The sequence below is a fragment of the Heptranchias perlo genome, chromosome 3, assembly GCF_035084215.1.
Source record: "Heptranchias perlo isolate sHepPer1 chromosome 3, sHepPer1.hap1, whole genome shotgun sequence".
NCBI lineage: Eukaryota > Metazoa > Chordata > Chondrichthyes > Hexanchiformes > Hexanchidae > Heptranchias > Heptranchias perlo.
The window spans coordinates 23,988,253-24,003,134 of NC_090327.1; the positions used below are offsets into that span (position 1 = coordinate 23,988,253).

The 14,882-nt window shown below is 41.0% G+C and overlaps 1 protein-coding gene across 1 annotated transcript in view; it reads right to left on the minus strand.

The window, feature by feature from the left end:
- tsnare1 (T-SNARE Domain Containing 1) overlaps window positions 1-11,320 on the minus strand; it is a 619,881-nt gene extending 608,561 nt beyond the window's left edge. Inside the window, exon 1 of the mRNA XM_067978551.1 lies at window positions 11,303-11,320. The gene's annotated coding sequence lies outside the window, so the exon portion shown is untranslated. The remainder of the gene's footprint in view (window positions 1-11,302) is intronic.
- Window positions 11,321-14,882: the final 3,562 nt, after the last annotated feature.

Genomic DNA, 14,882 nt, shown 5'->3' on the forward strand with positions numbered 1-14,882 from the left:
TGCGTGGATGAGTGCAGCTCCAACAACACTCAAGAAGCTCGACACCATCCAGGACAAAGCAGCCCGCTTGATTGGCACCCCATCCACCACCCTAAACATTCACTTCCTCCACCACCATCGCACTGTGGTTGCAGTGTGTACCATCTGCAGATGCACTGCAGCAACTCGCCAAGGCTTCTTCGATAGCACCTCCCAAACTCGCAACCTCTATCACCTAGAAGGACAAAGGCAGCAGGTGCATGGGAACAGCACCACCTGCACGTTCCCCTCCAAGTCACACACCATCATGACTTGGAAATATATTGCCGTTCCTTCATCGTCACTGGGTCAAAATCCTGGAACTCCCTTCCTAACAGCACTGTGGGAGAACCTTCACCACACACACTGCTGCGGTTCACGGCAGTAGCTCACCACCATCTTCTCAAGGGCAATTAGGAATGGGTAATAAATGCCGGCCTTGCCAGGAATGCCCACATCCCATGAATGAATTTTAAAAATCTATGGGAATGGGAGGGAGGGAAGGGTTGTAATCCATTTTTCCATTTGGTTTCCAGTCTACGGAAAACCACCGGAAAGGCTCAGATACTTCAAAACAGTAAGAGAAAATCTCAACTTGAGAGGCCAGCCACATCCAAATAAAGAACAAGGCTGGGATTTTAATTCTGCCCCTCCAGATGGGCTGCCATGGTATCTGTCAGACTATAGAACAAGTTTCATTTTTTTAAATGCATATTATACATTTAGTTCTTGCTTTCAATAACTGATAATATTTCTTGTAATGAGACTTTTTCAACGATCAACATTACTATTACCAACTCCAAATCTTAAAAACAGACCCTTCAGTTTGAGCTTTAAGACTAATTTTTATTGCAAATCTTAGAAAATTGTCTTCCATTTTCATTAAACGGAGAGAAATGTACATTTGCGTAAATTATGTTCTAGACTAGAAAATTCTATATCCCTTTTATTTTCTAGCAGTGGCTCAACTGGAAAATACAAAAGCTCTCAATGCCTTCCCTTCTACCTCCAGTCTTTCATGCTGCTTTGCTGTGACATCCTGCAGCCCTAATGCAGGTCCTTCCTGCCCCATTGTTTAGCTTCCTGTCTGCATCAAAAGTATATTGCTGTGTGTGCGTGGTGCTTTGTCCTTTAATTTTCAGTTCTAAGTTTCATTTTCTATCATTAAAGTTTCTGACATTTGGAAAGTTCACTGAGGGGAGCTGTTCAAAATGAAAGTTCTACTTATTCGCTTGGATACTTGAAAATAAATCCAATGTCAAGGCCTTATTCTAGGATATACCCTTAAAACATTTTTTTCCACCAGTGATCTGGTTACCAATTGGCAAAATAAAGCACCCAGAGCTCAAGTGATTGATTGAGTCCTAAATGTACATTATTGATTCAAACACAAATTGCTGTGAAAGAATTTGGTGCCTGTGGATGCCATAATACCTTTTGAAACAAAACTATCATAGAACAACGATTAGTAAAATAGGAGCTATGTTTGCAAGAAATATGTCCTGTCTTCAGTGTCAGTGTGGGTTTCCAGCAGTAAATTTTATGATCGAGAAGGGCTGACCTTCAACCAGTGTGTGATGTATGGAGATTCTGGAAACAGGATGTTCTGACAACTGACCAGAGCTCACCAGGAGCTGTTCGTTCAGCACCTCACGAACGACAACTGTTCAGATGGCGTCAGGAGAATTTCAACGCATTTAAATTAATCCCGATTCTCAGGAATACTGTAACAACTGGATCCTATTTAGTTAATCCCTCTTAAGTGAGTATAATTATGAACAAAAAAAATGACCATTATCAAAAGCTTTTGTTTGTCTTCTGCTGCTGTTGGATTGGAAAACTGAGACCTAGTGGTCAAAAGACCTCTTGATATTTGTATGGTCCACTGAAGGTACAAAATTTGGTTTGAAAATTCCTGTTCTAAATTATTGGTATACTCCCACTCTCTCAGCCATGCATCTCATTCTCTTCAGAAATAATTCTGTTTCTTCTCTGGCTCATCTTTTGTAATCTAACTTGACATCTTTCTTACTACATTGTTAAATCCTTGGAGCTCATTTCAGGCTTTCCAGTTGCTGCAGGTGATGTGGGAAGCTGTGGTCAAGTTCAACACTTGAGTTTCTACTCTTTCAGATGCAATTTTGCACCCACTACTTCATTAAATTCTAACGTTAGAATGCTTCTTTTCCAGCTGACAGTTCAGTTACATCTGTGAGGTGCTTCCTTTGTGAAAAGGAGCCCACAGTCTTTATATCGTCATCTCAAATTTGTTGCTAGGGCTCCAGAAGAATGGTAGTAAAGTTCCTCTCCAATTTTTCCAAGGCACCTCCAGTCCCTTGCTGGAGAGACAATGCACGTATGCAACCTTGACAATTGGGACACACTGAATAGCTAGGACTCAGGTGTCAGAGATGTGGAGTTTACCTGTTTGGCATTAAGTATCTCTAATGATGGGAGTTCTGTGCACCAGCCATTGACAGGAATCTATAGAATGTCAAACCCTTCTTTATTAGGTGCAGCAAGACTATTTGAGCCTTCAAGGGGTTAAGTGCAGTAATTCCTAGAACACTGATTATTTCTCAAGTGTTAAGTATTGTCCTTCAGGTTACAAATTTGGTAACAGCAAGTTTAGCTTGAGGCATTATTGCACAATTGAAACTAATTCTGTAATCCAAGTGCAATCCATCAATGCTTAAAAGCCACAAGAAAAACATGTCTTTGGGTAAAATCATGTTATAAATTTAGCCAGAATGTTTAATGGCCACCTGCGAGAGCACCAATGCATTGGGACTTCCAGGAAATTCCAAGGGGGAGGTCTTCACTGGCACCATTGGTCGGAAACAGAGCGGTGTAAAGTTTACATACCGGTCCTGCTCCCAATTCGGCCGATTCTATCTTTGGAATGGCAACCGCAGGGCAGCCGGATTGACCGTCTGATTCAGCCGGTAGGCCCTTTTACAATACAAATCTTGGGTCCTGACCCAATTGCAATTTTGGGGCAAAACTGGGTGAAGCCTGAATGGCATTCAGGCTCTGTCCAGTTTCAGAAAGCAGTCCAGCCAAAGGGAGGCCAAAAAGGTAAGTTTTTACTAATTTTGTGGGGTCAGGGCCAACAGAATTGCTCCTCTGAACTCCATTATCTACCTTGATGGCGGCCAGGTCGCCTCCAAGCCACCCGATATTATGCCAATCTGGAGCCAGTGAGCTGCAGCGAGACACTCACCTGGCGACCGGTGGCTGTGTGGTACTGAGGCCTGGCCCTCAATGGACTGGGCCTCCTGTTTGCAACATCAGGCAGGTAGCGCGTGTGCTCCACCGGTCAGCCACCGATAGTCAATATCCACCCTCAATGACAAACATATGCACCTGGGAATATAAGCAAACCAAACGTGAAGGCTTACAAACCTTCATACTAGTGCTACGCTCAATAAAGAAATGGCTTCTGAACAAAATAATATGAATGTTTAGCTGCCCCTGCTGCTTCCATGTTCCCATTTCACACTATGCCATACCTTCCCACCTCCAAGGCTCAACCTGTCTTGACCTGACCCCACATCTCTCTCTAGTTTCTATCCCATCTGCTCTCATTCCCTCCTCAAACTCACGTCATCTATGAAACTCACCTCCGGCTCCCTTGACCCCAGCCTCATTAAACTGCTAACCAGCCAACTTCCATTCCTGCCCCCCACCCCGGCTATGATAGTTAACATTATAAATGGTTCCCAGTGCTTGGATATTGCCTCCCTTTCAAAATTGCTGTCATCACCCATCTCCCCCCGAAAAAATGCCTCTGTCATAACAAACTACCATAGTGTCCTCCAGCCCTACAACCCTCCAAGATCTCTGAGCTCTTTCTATTCTTGCCTTTTGCACATCCCCGATTTTAATTGCTCCACCATTGATGGCCGTGCCTTCAGCTCCCTAAACCTCTCCGCCTCTCTCTCTTCCTTCAAGATGCTCCTCAAAACCTACCTCTTTGACCAAGCTTTTGGTCACCTGTCCTAATACCTCTTTACGTGCCTCACTATCAAATTTTTTTTGATAACGCTCCTGCGACGTGCATTGGGATGTTTTATTGTTAAAGGCACTACATAAATCCAAGTAGTTGTTATAATTTCTCCCAGTCCTGCCCTGCATATGCAGAGAGAGGTAAAAGTCATTCCAAATCCGTAAGAAAGATTTGTGCAGAGGGAAATATTATAAATGAAGTCCACAGCTTTCATAAATGGAGCATTGTCTGCCAGAAGAATCTTGAGTTATTGCCATTAACGCACCAACCCAGTACTGCAGAAATATCTCTGCACACATTCTGCTAAATGTGGCAGGTCCGAAAAATCATACAATCTGAATGTTGTCTCTGTGCTGCAGCCAGCACAGGCTTCAAAAATATTGCAGACAGCAAGGTGTGTGTGGAAATTGACTGAAAAGCATTGACACTGCTGAAGAGATAAAACAGGAAAGTCAACCCATTGCATTGCTACCACCACATGACTTTTAGGGTATAGCAATTAGGACAGGGACATCAATCACACTTAATCCAACATGATTCCTGCAATAATTAAATTGAAAATAATGGCTGACAATTTATTACTTCATAACAAGTATTTCCATTGTAACATTATTTTCCTTAACGCCTCATGGAGCTTTTAGAGAAAAGACCTCCAAAATCAAATGCCTAGATTATCAAATGTGCCGTTAAGTGGCATTACCCTATGCTGCATGCAATTCATAAGAAAAAGAGTGCAGCCTGTCAACCACGTACTGAAAATACTTCCAAGTCATCGATCCAGCAGTCAGTCTTAGACCAGTGACACTGATAGAAAATTTCCATTGTGCTTCATCTAAAACAAATGACATAACAGAACTGGAAAGCAAGCCCTATTTGTCAGCTTCAGAATTAATGGATGCCATTCGCAATGTCCTACATACGGTTATTTAAACAGACAGATTGGATTTTTTTTCCTCACATGCCTAAGCTGCAGTATATATTTCATGAAGTGCTACTGTTGTCACCAAGTGTTCTTTGGTTTGAAGTAATGGCAGAAATATTTTCAAAGATATTTACCTCTTCCTTTTTAATCAGAAGTCCTCAGCTGGGAAGATGTGAGGGGGGAGGGGGGGAGGGGGGGAGGGGGGGAGGGGAAAGAGGAGAGGGGGGAGGGCGGGAGAAACAGCCCAAGTAACTGTACCTGATTACGATCCATTGATTCCCATTGAAAAGTGTTATAGCCATGAATGTAAAAGTAAGGACTGGATTGGATCTGCTGTAAAGCACCCCTTTCCTCCTTTACCAACCAGTCCCATATGAGAAGAATGGCTCTTGGGTAAGGTACTGAAGGGTTGCCAGTGTCCCTGAAACTATTCCCCAGTACAAGTCAGCACCTGCAGGAGGAGGGGAAGGAATAAAAGTGGCCCCAATTCTTGGCCTTGGACCAGGGTCACCATTGGCACTAATTCAGCCACCTTCCTCCAAAGGCCACCACCACATTCTCAAGGGCAACTAAAGATGAGCAATAAATGCTGGTCTTGCCAGCGATGCCCACATCCAGAAGAATTATTTTTAAAAAGCAATGAAAGTAGGCACCTCAAAAACTAAAAACTCAAACTGAAGCTGAATTTCAGAACATCATCAAATGTACAGATGATGCAGCACTGCATTAAATGCAATAGATACTAGGGGGCAATTTTAATCTAACTGGTCAGTCGGGAAGCTAATGGGATCAAGTGCAATGCTGGTTTTACATCCTGCCCAACTTTACTCTCCATTGAAGTCAATGGGCAGGGTATAAAAATCAGTGTTCCATCTGATCCAGTGGGATTCCCGCCCCGTGAGTTGGGTTAAAATTACCCCTTAGGTGTTAAAAGCTAAGAGAATGCTCGATTTCCTCAGGTGTAAAATGGAAAAAAATTGCAGTTGTCTGGATTGCCATCAATCAAACTATTCAGCACAAAACAGAATTGAAGGGGATAAAATTAAAGAAAAAAGGAAAGATTTGATCTTTAAGAGATACTGCTCCCACGGATGTGTTATTAATCTTTATCGTCTCCCAAACTAGTGTATAATGCACACAGAATCTGTCGTCCTCTGTAATACCTACTCGATGAGCCTTCTCCAGTCTTAGAGGCTGCTGATCAGTGCGTTTCATACTTTCCATTCTCCGACCCTGATGTTACACATGCCTATCCCAACCTACATCTGGCTACCTGGGTGCCTCGTAACCTATTAAGGTACTGAAAATCTATAACTCGTACCAGATTTCAGAAGGGCAAACTTTGCTAAAGTGGCAGATGATTTGCAACGGGTTTATTAGCTAACCCTACTGGGTGGTGATGAGGCCAATGTTGAATACAAATAGAAAGTTTTTAAGAACAAGATTAAAAAATGTGGAAGACAAACATGTACCCAAAGTCAAAAAGGGAGCGTGGTAAGAAAAAGCCAAGGCGGCTTACTAGTCATGTGCAAAGTCAAAAACAATCTAAAAGGCATCTAATACTCAACGGAACAGAGTTAAATACAAAGAACAGCTAAAGAAGACAAAGGTCACTATTAGATCAGCTAAAAAGGTAATGGAAAAGAGGATTGTCGACAATTGTGGAAGTAATGGGAAAAGTTTTTTCAGTTATGTTAAGAGCCAGAAGTGTCAAAGACTGTAACGGGCCATTGAAGGATGCTCAAGGATAGATTACGAAGGATTCATGGGGTGTGGTGGAAATATTAAATGAGTACTTTGCATCGGTCTTCACTCTTGAAGACTATGCTCAACTGTTAGAATTTAATGATGATGTTAATAATACAACTAGTAATATTAACATAGATGAACATATTGTTTTAGATAGAATTAAGAACAGCCGAGCTGATGATATCCACCCAAAGGTCCTCAGAGAGATAGGACATGTGCCTTGCGAGCCCTTGCCCCTTTTTTAGTGGCTCACTGTACTCTGGACGGTTCCCGTAGATTGAAAGGAGTCTAATGTAGTCCTCATCTTTAAAAAAGACAAGGCAGACTCGGGTAACTTTAGGCCAATTAGTAATAGGAAAGATGCTTGAGGGAATCATTATGGATATAACATATGATTACCTGGATCGAGAGGGGCATATTAGGGACATCCAACTTGGCTTCAAAAAAGGTCATGTCTTAAAAATTGGATTGTATTTTTTGAAGAAGTCACCAAGATGGTGGATGAGGGAAGCCCAGTTGACATCACTTCCAAAAAGCTTTTGACAAGGTACTGCATAAAAAGGCTTCTCCACAAGATCGAAGCCTCCTGTATTAGTGGTAATATATTGAGTGGAATTGAGAACTGGCTGGAAGACCGTAGGCAGAAAGTAGTTATAGATGGATTTGGATCAGTTTGGAGATCAGTTACCAGTGGTGTCCCGTAGGGTTCGGTGTTGGGATCGTTGCTCTTTACTATTTTTATTAATGATCTAGATGTAGGTGTTGGGGCACAATCTGAAAATTTGCAGATGAAACCAAGATTTGTATGAATGATAGGACTGTAGACGATGCTCGACTGCTTCAGGTGGATCTTGATGTGTTGGGGGATTGGGCTAGTGACTGGCAATTTATGTTTAATTTAGAAAAGTGCAGTGTTATGCACGTGGGCAGGGCGAACACTCAACATACATAAACGCTTCAGGAAAAAGCATTTAAGCAGGTGGAAAAAGAAAGATCTGGACATTCTAGTGGACTGATCTCTGAAGGTTCATGAGCAATGCCGTGAAATGATAGCGAGAGTGAATAGGGTGTTGGGGTGCATTTATAAGACAATAAGCTCTAAGACAAAACATACTACTTTTCCTTGTACAAGACCTTGATCGGACCTCAGTTGGAATACAGCATCCAATTTTGATCTCCTCACATGGTGGGTGATATGGAGGCTTTGGAAAGGGTGCAAAGGAGGACCACTAGACTAATTCCTAGTTTAAAGCATCTTAGTTATCAAGATAGGCTAAAAAAAGAGTTGGGACACTATACTTTAGAGAAGCGTAGACTTTAGGGGTGATCTGATTGAGATTTACAATATGATGAAGGGAATAGATAGTGTTCGAGTTGACAGTTTGTTTCAATTAAGTTAGGGAGGACTAGGGGGGTCACAGTTTTAAGGTGCATAAGGCCAGATCTAGATTAGATGTAAGGAGGAGTTCTTTACCCAGAGAATAGTGGATCTCTGGAACAGACTGCCAGCTATTGTAGTGGATGCCGATTGGCTGGGGCTGGGATCATCTCTTACAAAAGGTAGGTAATACACAGAATTGTCAGGGCCAGAGTGATCTCCTGGACTAGTTTCGATCGCTTAAGGGGTTGGAGAGGAATTTCCCAGATTGTTCCCCCCCAAATTGGCCTGGGTTTTATCTGGTTTTTTTGCCCCTCCCAGGAGATCACGTGATTTTGGGTGGGGTGGGGAATGTATCTATTGTGATACATAAGGTATCACAATTGTGTGGGACAGGCTGAATGGACCATAGGGTCTTTCCCTGTCTTTCAATGTTCATCTCCTCGTTTTACTCTTAATTTTTCCAGACAATAACAAACCCAAAACTATTCTTGTGACTCCCTAATAAGCTACCAACAATGTTATTTTTCTCATCACAATCAGCCTCATATCTCTCATTCTGCTGCTTCAGGGACCCTCTCATTAATCATTCTTCTTGTCCAACTAATGTTCATTTTTTAAAAAATATATTTTGTTCTTGAGATATGGGTGATGTCAGCAAAGTCACATTCATTGTCCTAACTGCCCCGAGGTGATGATGGTGGGCCTTCTCCTTGAACTGCTGCAGTCCTTGTGCTGATGGAGCTTCCACGATGGTGGGAAATTGTACATCTAGTGCACCATAACTCAAACAGTCTCCTTCTTACATGAGCATTTATTGTTCAATTTCCCCATCTGCACTATAAATAACACAAATGTTCTACTTATCACCAGCTGGAGACTACCATTACACAGGAACTTCTCCTGCTGTCCTCCATTTAATGTATTTGTTAGATTAGTCATCTGTTATTAAACTACCCAATTATATGATATATAAAGGGGGGGGGGAGGAAAAAGGGAAGAGAAAAAAAAGGAGGAAAGTGATTTCCAATACCCTTTGTGAGATAAAGTGCTTCCTGATTTCATTCCTAAATGGCCTAGTTCTACTTTTAAGATTGTACCCTGTTGTTCTGGATTTCCCCACTAGAGGAAATAGTTTCTCTGCATCTATCCTATCGAACCACTTTATCATTTTAAACACCTCGATTGTATCAACACTCAACCTTCTAAGCTCAAAGGAACACAAACCAAGTTTATGCAACCTGTCCTCATAGTTTAACCCCCGAGCTTTGGTATCCCACCAACACAATATTCCAGATGGGGTCCCACAAAGGCTCTCCACAACTGAAGCATCAATTCTTCTCTTTTGCTAATAATCTCTTGTGCGGAACCTTATCAAATGCCTTCTGGAAGTCCATATAGGCAACATGCAAAGATACTCCCCTATCCATCATGCCAGTGACCCCCTCAAAAAATTCAACTAGATTAATCAGACATGACCTAAATCTATACTGACTCTCTTTGATCAACTGATACCTGTCTGCGTGCTCACTCTGTCTCTGATGATAGATTCCAGTAACTTCCTCACAATTGATGTTAAATTTACAGGAACATAGGAACAAGAGTAGGCCATTCAGCCCCTCGAGTCTGTTTCGCCATTCAATAAGATCATAGTCTGTAATGGACAGATCTGTGGATACCTGGTTGCTCTCTCCCTCCATAAATAATGGAGTGATATTTGCAACTTTCCATGCAAAGGCACAATTCCTAAATCTACAGAGCTTTGGAAAATTATAAACTAATGCATCTGCAATATCCTCAGCTATTTCTTTCAATACCCTGCAGTGGAAACCATCAGGTCCTGGAGGTTTGTCTATCTTAAGTCCCATTATTTTCTCCATTACCATTTTTGTTTACTTTTATTAAATCCACCAAGTTCATCCCCTTGACTTAATTTTTTAGGTTCCCTTATAACACCGGTATTTTGTCCTCTTCCTCCACTGTGAAAACGGATACAAAATACTCATCGAACAAGTCTGCCATTTTCTTAATATCTATTATAGTCTCACCTGCATCACTCTCCAATGGCCCCACAATCCCCTTTCCCACTCTCCTCTTAATAATTTACAAAAACTTTGGCTGTTAGCTTTGATATCCCTTGCAAGTCATTTTTCATAGTTTCTGCACCTCTTTCTCGGTATCCCTTTGTTGCTTTTTATAGCTCTCCAAGTGTTTTGACTTCTGGTTGCAGCAGTGAGCACAAAGGCGACTAGTTAGAGGGGCTGCTGAGCCCAACAATATGAAGGAGCTTAATTAATACATGTGCAATTCAAATGACATCATCTTATTGAGGCACCCCAGGTTAATGTTTGCATTCCTACTAATGATAGTACAGCTCCCTGACACTGGCTCATCAGGTCCTCCCAGGCCATTTCTGTGATGATGTTATCCTTCACTCACTGCTCAAAAACATCTACGAGATATAGAACGCAGCAGCACACCCCAATACCATCACTCCTGGACCCCTTCAGATCAGTCTCTAGGGCCATCCCAGGCCAATTTACAAGATTAACTTGTCATCACTCTGTATCATGCTTCTCTGTAAAGTCCAAATGTATTATCTGATAATTTACAACCAGAGAAGGATTTTTTTTTTTTTTTTAAAAGGTCAATGATGATCCTTTCACATACATGTCAATCATCAGTGTTTCAACAGCATTTGCTGCAGAAAATCCTATGTGCTAAGGTCACCCCAGAATTTTGCTCTGTGCATATGCATGCCAGATCGTGCTCTTGTTCAGCAAGGTGTCCCCCTCACTGCCTGGCTACTCTTAGTGCATCACTGTAGATGTCTCAGAATGGTTTGCGTGCACCAGAGTTTGTATGTTTGCACGATCAATTGGGTCCTGCCGTCGTTTTGCAGGAGAGCAGCCTTTGACATCTTCAGAAATAGATCAAATGAGAAACTGCTCATAGCTCCTTTACAAGAAATCAGTCAGCAGTGATAGAGTTTTAATGTGAAACTTGTTCGATTTCCAATTATTAGCAATTAAACAGGGCAAAAAAAGAGGGGGTTGGTGCAGTTCTTCACATGTGTGTAATGTTTTCCTCCTTTGGTTTGAATTTTCTTCCACTTTTTCCCTCAGGATTTACGTCTTTCTGGTCCACAATCTACAAAGGCAGGCTTCCAACAGTGGCACTTTAATTACCACTAGGAGGTAGGCAAAAGTGAACTGAATCCACTTACCCACCAACTTCTCCTCCCTCGAGGAAACTGCTTCTGTTCGGACCACGCTGCTTAGCTCAGATTGGAGAGATAATACACTGTGTCTACCCACAGAATGGGTGCATCAGCATCATTAGTGCAGAGCCTAGAGGATTCACAAATACATTCATTCCCAACATCAATTCTTCTGGAAACATGCAGGATAAAAAGAAAACCAGTAACTAAATCCTGGTGGGGGAGGTAGAGGGAGCGACAGAGATCATCGCAAAGTGGTTTCAGTTAAGGTAAACTTTTGCCGTATCATTGTAAAAAATTAAGGCACATTGCTAACACATGGTTTTCCTCCTTAATGTAAAGTAAATTGATACACCTTGATACACAAGGAGTGCTTTAGAGGTAGGTTATGTTCTTTATATCAATGTTATTTGCATTAAAACATTTTATTTTCAAGTCTTTTCCAATCATTTCATTGTTACAAGTAAGCCTACAGTCATTATTATTCAGCTATGGTACATGCATTTATGTAGGCCTCTTTGTGTTACGCTCACTATGTATTAACTTCTGATGATAAAATAGCTAGTGGTAACATGTAACAGCTACTTTATTTTATTACTTGTAACCCTTTCAGGATAAATTATCTTGGCTTGAAATGTAGAATTACAGTAAAATCCAAAGTGCTGGAAAACACAAAATAGTGTTAAAGAATAACTTAAATATCTTGGGGGGGGGTATAAACCTTGTACCATCAGTGCTCTCATTCTGGTAAATTTCGAACTCAAACTGCAAAAGCTACACTTTTACATAATTTTTGTCAGCAACCGAGATGATAGAATATTGCCTGCAGCTCACGTCTCACTGCACTTTCACAAGTTACCGTCACGGCCTTTAGGTTGCAGTCATCACATTCAAACAGGTAGGATACCCAAAACACTGGTTTAAAAATATCCTATGTGATAAAAACAGAATTTAACATTCAGTCACCATAATGAAATGGTGTTCACTACAACCAAATTCAAGGCAGTTTTGGAGCTTCTGCTGGTTTTCTAGGTTGGCAGCGTTTCTGGTAGGACACCAATTTGAGATCACTGTCCTCCACATGCAAGCTCCTGATCTCAGCTACAGCATCAGTGAGGAGCATTTTGTTCAAGGCAACTTCTTCCCCATGATGGGGGTAGGGGGAATGAGAGGGACAAATTACTCAATTGCTCCAGTGTAACTCCTCGGGACTGGTAAAAGAAGAACATTCAAACAAGCTTGGAGGAGGGCATTACCCACCTTATTGGATAAGCGTCAACTGCAGCAGAAAAGACACAGCTTCTAGTGGTTACTTAGCACAGCTTTAAACAGAGAATTAAATGCTCCCTGATGCCTTTAAGGTTAAATGTAGTGCCTGGTATGGTACTGAGACATACAGACCAGGTTCAATCCCCAGTCTGTGTTCAGTTTGCTGATTTCATCCAGGGAGGCAGTCGAGATGCTCTAATTGGGAAAGGGCAAATCAGGCAGGGCCCATGAAGGAATGTGGACATGCATACATGTCAGGTAAGGATCAGAGAGTATGAGGCACCTAGCACTCTGTACACTGACCACCATTAGTATCTTCGTATCAAAGCTTACACAAGATGAAGGAGCTAAAGGAACTGCAGGTATTCCTACTATTTTTTTTAATACCAACACATTATGTTTATAAATAAGAACTACTGGGATCACCAGTCAGAGCATTGTCTGTCAAATAAGATACTGAGTCTAATCCAAACATTGACAACATTCAAGCTGTCAGTGTCTTGTGAAATGGATGTCTGCAAATGCAGCTGCTTCAGATTTATTCTCCGACACCCCTCATTAGTGAAACAGCACAGCCAGATGATACCATGATCAGACCACTGCAGCCTACTTGTATCCTGCTCAAAGGCACGCCCTAAAAAAGCGAAGACGCCAATATGTAGTTACCGTCGTTACTCTGTGAATCCATATCAATAAAAGATTAGAGGATTTTAATGTGCAGTATTCAACATTTTAAATTGGTAGGTCCTAACAAAAGTCACCATTGTCATTTATGCTCAAACAGCAGACCACAAATTCATCAAAACAATCCTTACCAAGATACAACTTTGCTCAAACGATAAGTAAAACAAAATTGAAAATCTGAACTATATGAAAAATTATTATTCATTTATACTTAAACAAAATACAAGCACCACTCCATAATGAGGATTTGGTTCCTATCATCACTGTCTCTGAAAACACATACAACCTGTGTATGTTCCAACTCCAGATCACTCAATCTACTGCTGTGCCGTCATACAGTTTAAAAATAAACCCAACATGCACTGAGACAGTGAGCAAACAAAGCAATTACAAAACAAAACACTAATGTACAATTCTGAGACACTATGAGGAAACAGGAAATTGCAGGAAAACATAGGTTAAGGGAATGGGCAGATATGGGACAAATGCAGTTTAATGTAGATAAACACGAAATACATTTCAGGAAAAACAGAATTTAAGTGTACCCTAAAGATGGCCTCAGAAGAGTGGAGATGCAAAGTACATAAAAGGGACAAGAACACTTACTTGGAAGTTAAGGGATTAGAGCATTTAGAGAAAAGGCAGGAAATTAGGATTAAAAAGATACCATAGCCATAGTACCATTGCCGTACCTCACAAAAATAGCACAGCAAGCTCACAAGGTTAAATAGTCTACTCCTATTCTTGTGGGTCCCTGAATAATAAATGTCTCAATGGAGTGGTGGAACCAACAGATATAGGAATGCAGCAACACAGATCGTTAGAAGCAGAATTACACTGGGAAAAGGCCAATTGGAATATATACCTCGAAAAAGGTTGAAGAGTTCATACTTGACTTTGTTTCGATGTCTTATTTTTTTTAAAAACACATTGTAGTTACTTTTACTACTCCTTCAGTGTTCCACCATCATTAGACAAGATTGAGGTGGTGAGGCTTACAAACATTAAGTTCTGGTATACTATGTGAATAGCCAGCATTGCTGTCAATCAAATGCAGCATTCTATTTTACGCTCCAATACATACTGTAACTTGTAGCCTTCAATCTTGTTCACTACCTTCAGCTGATGGTGACAGTTCTGGGAAGCCCCATAAGCTCAAGACGTCCCAAACAGGTACAAGTGACCAATAAAAAAAACACTTAAGAGGCATTTCAAACAAATGAAAATGATATCATACAAATTTAATAATTTTATTGTAAATTCTGTATTGTCAATTATGTTATGAACCTTATTACTGATACTAAATTTCTCAGTTTAGTGATATTATATATACACATACATATATAGATGCACACATATACATATGTATATGCCTGTATTTGGATCTTCCATGGCTCACATTAAAGTTGGGTGATACAGTGCATGAATAGTCGTATTATACCATGTAATGCACAGTGTTATTATTCTGCTGTGAAAGTGAAGTTGTGTACCATTAAGACCACTAACTCTAACTGTTGTTAGGTAAACACAGCTCCAGGTCAATCAGTTTAATTGTTGTTTGGTAAGGGAACATGGATAATTTACCAGTTTCAGGATCTTGGTCAGAAGCACTCAGCACTAAATAAGAGGTTTT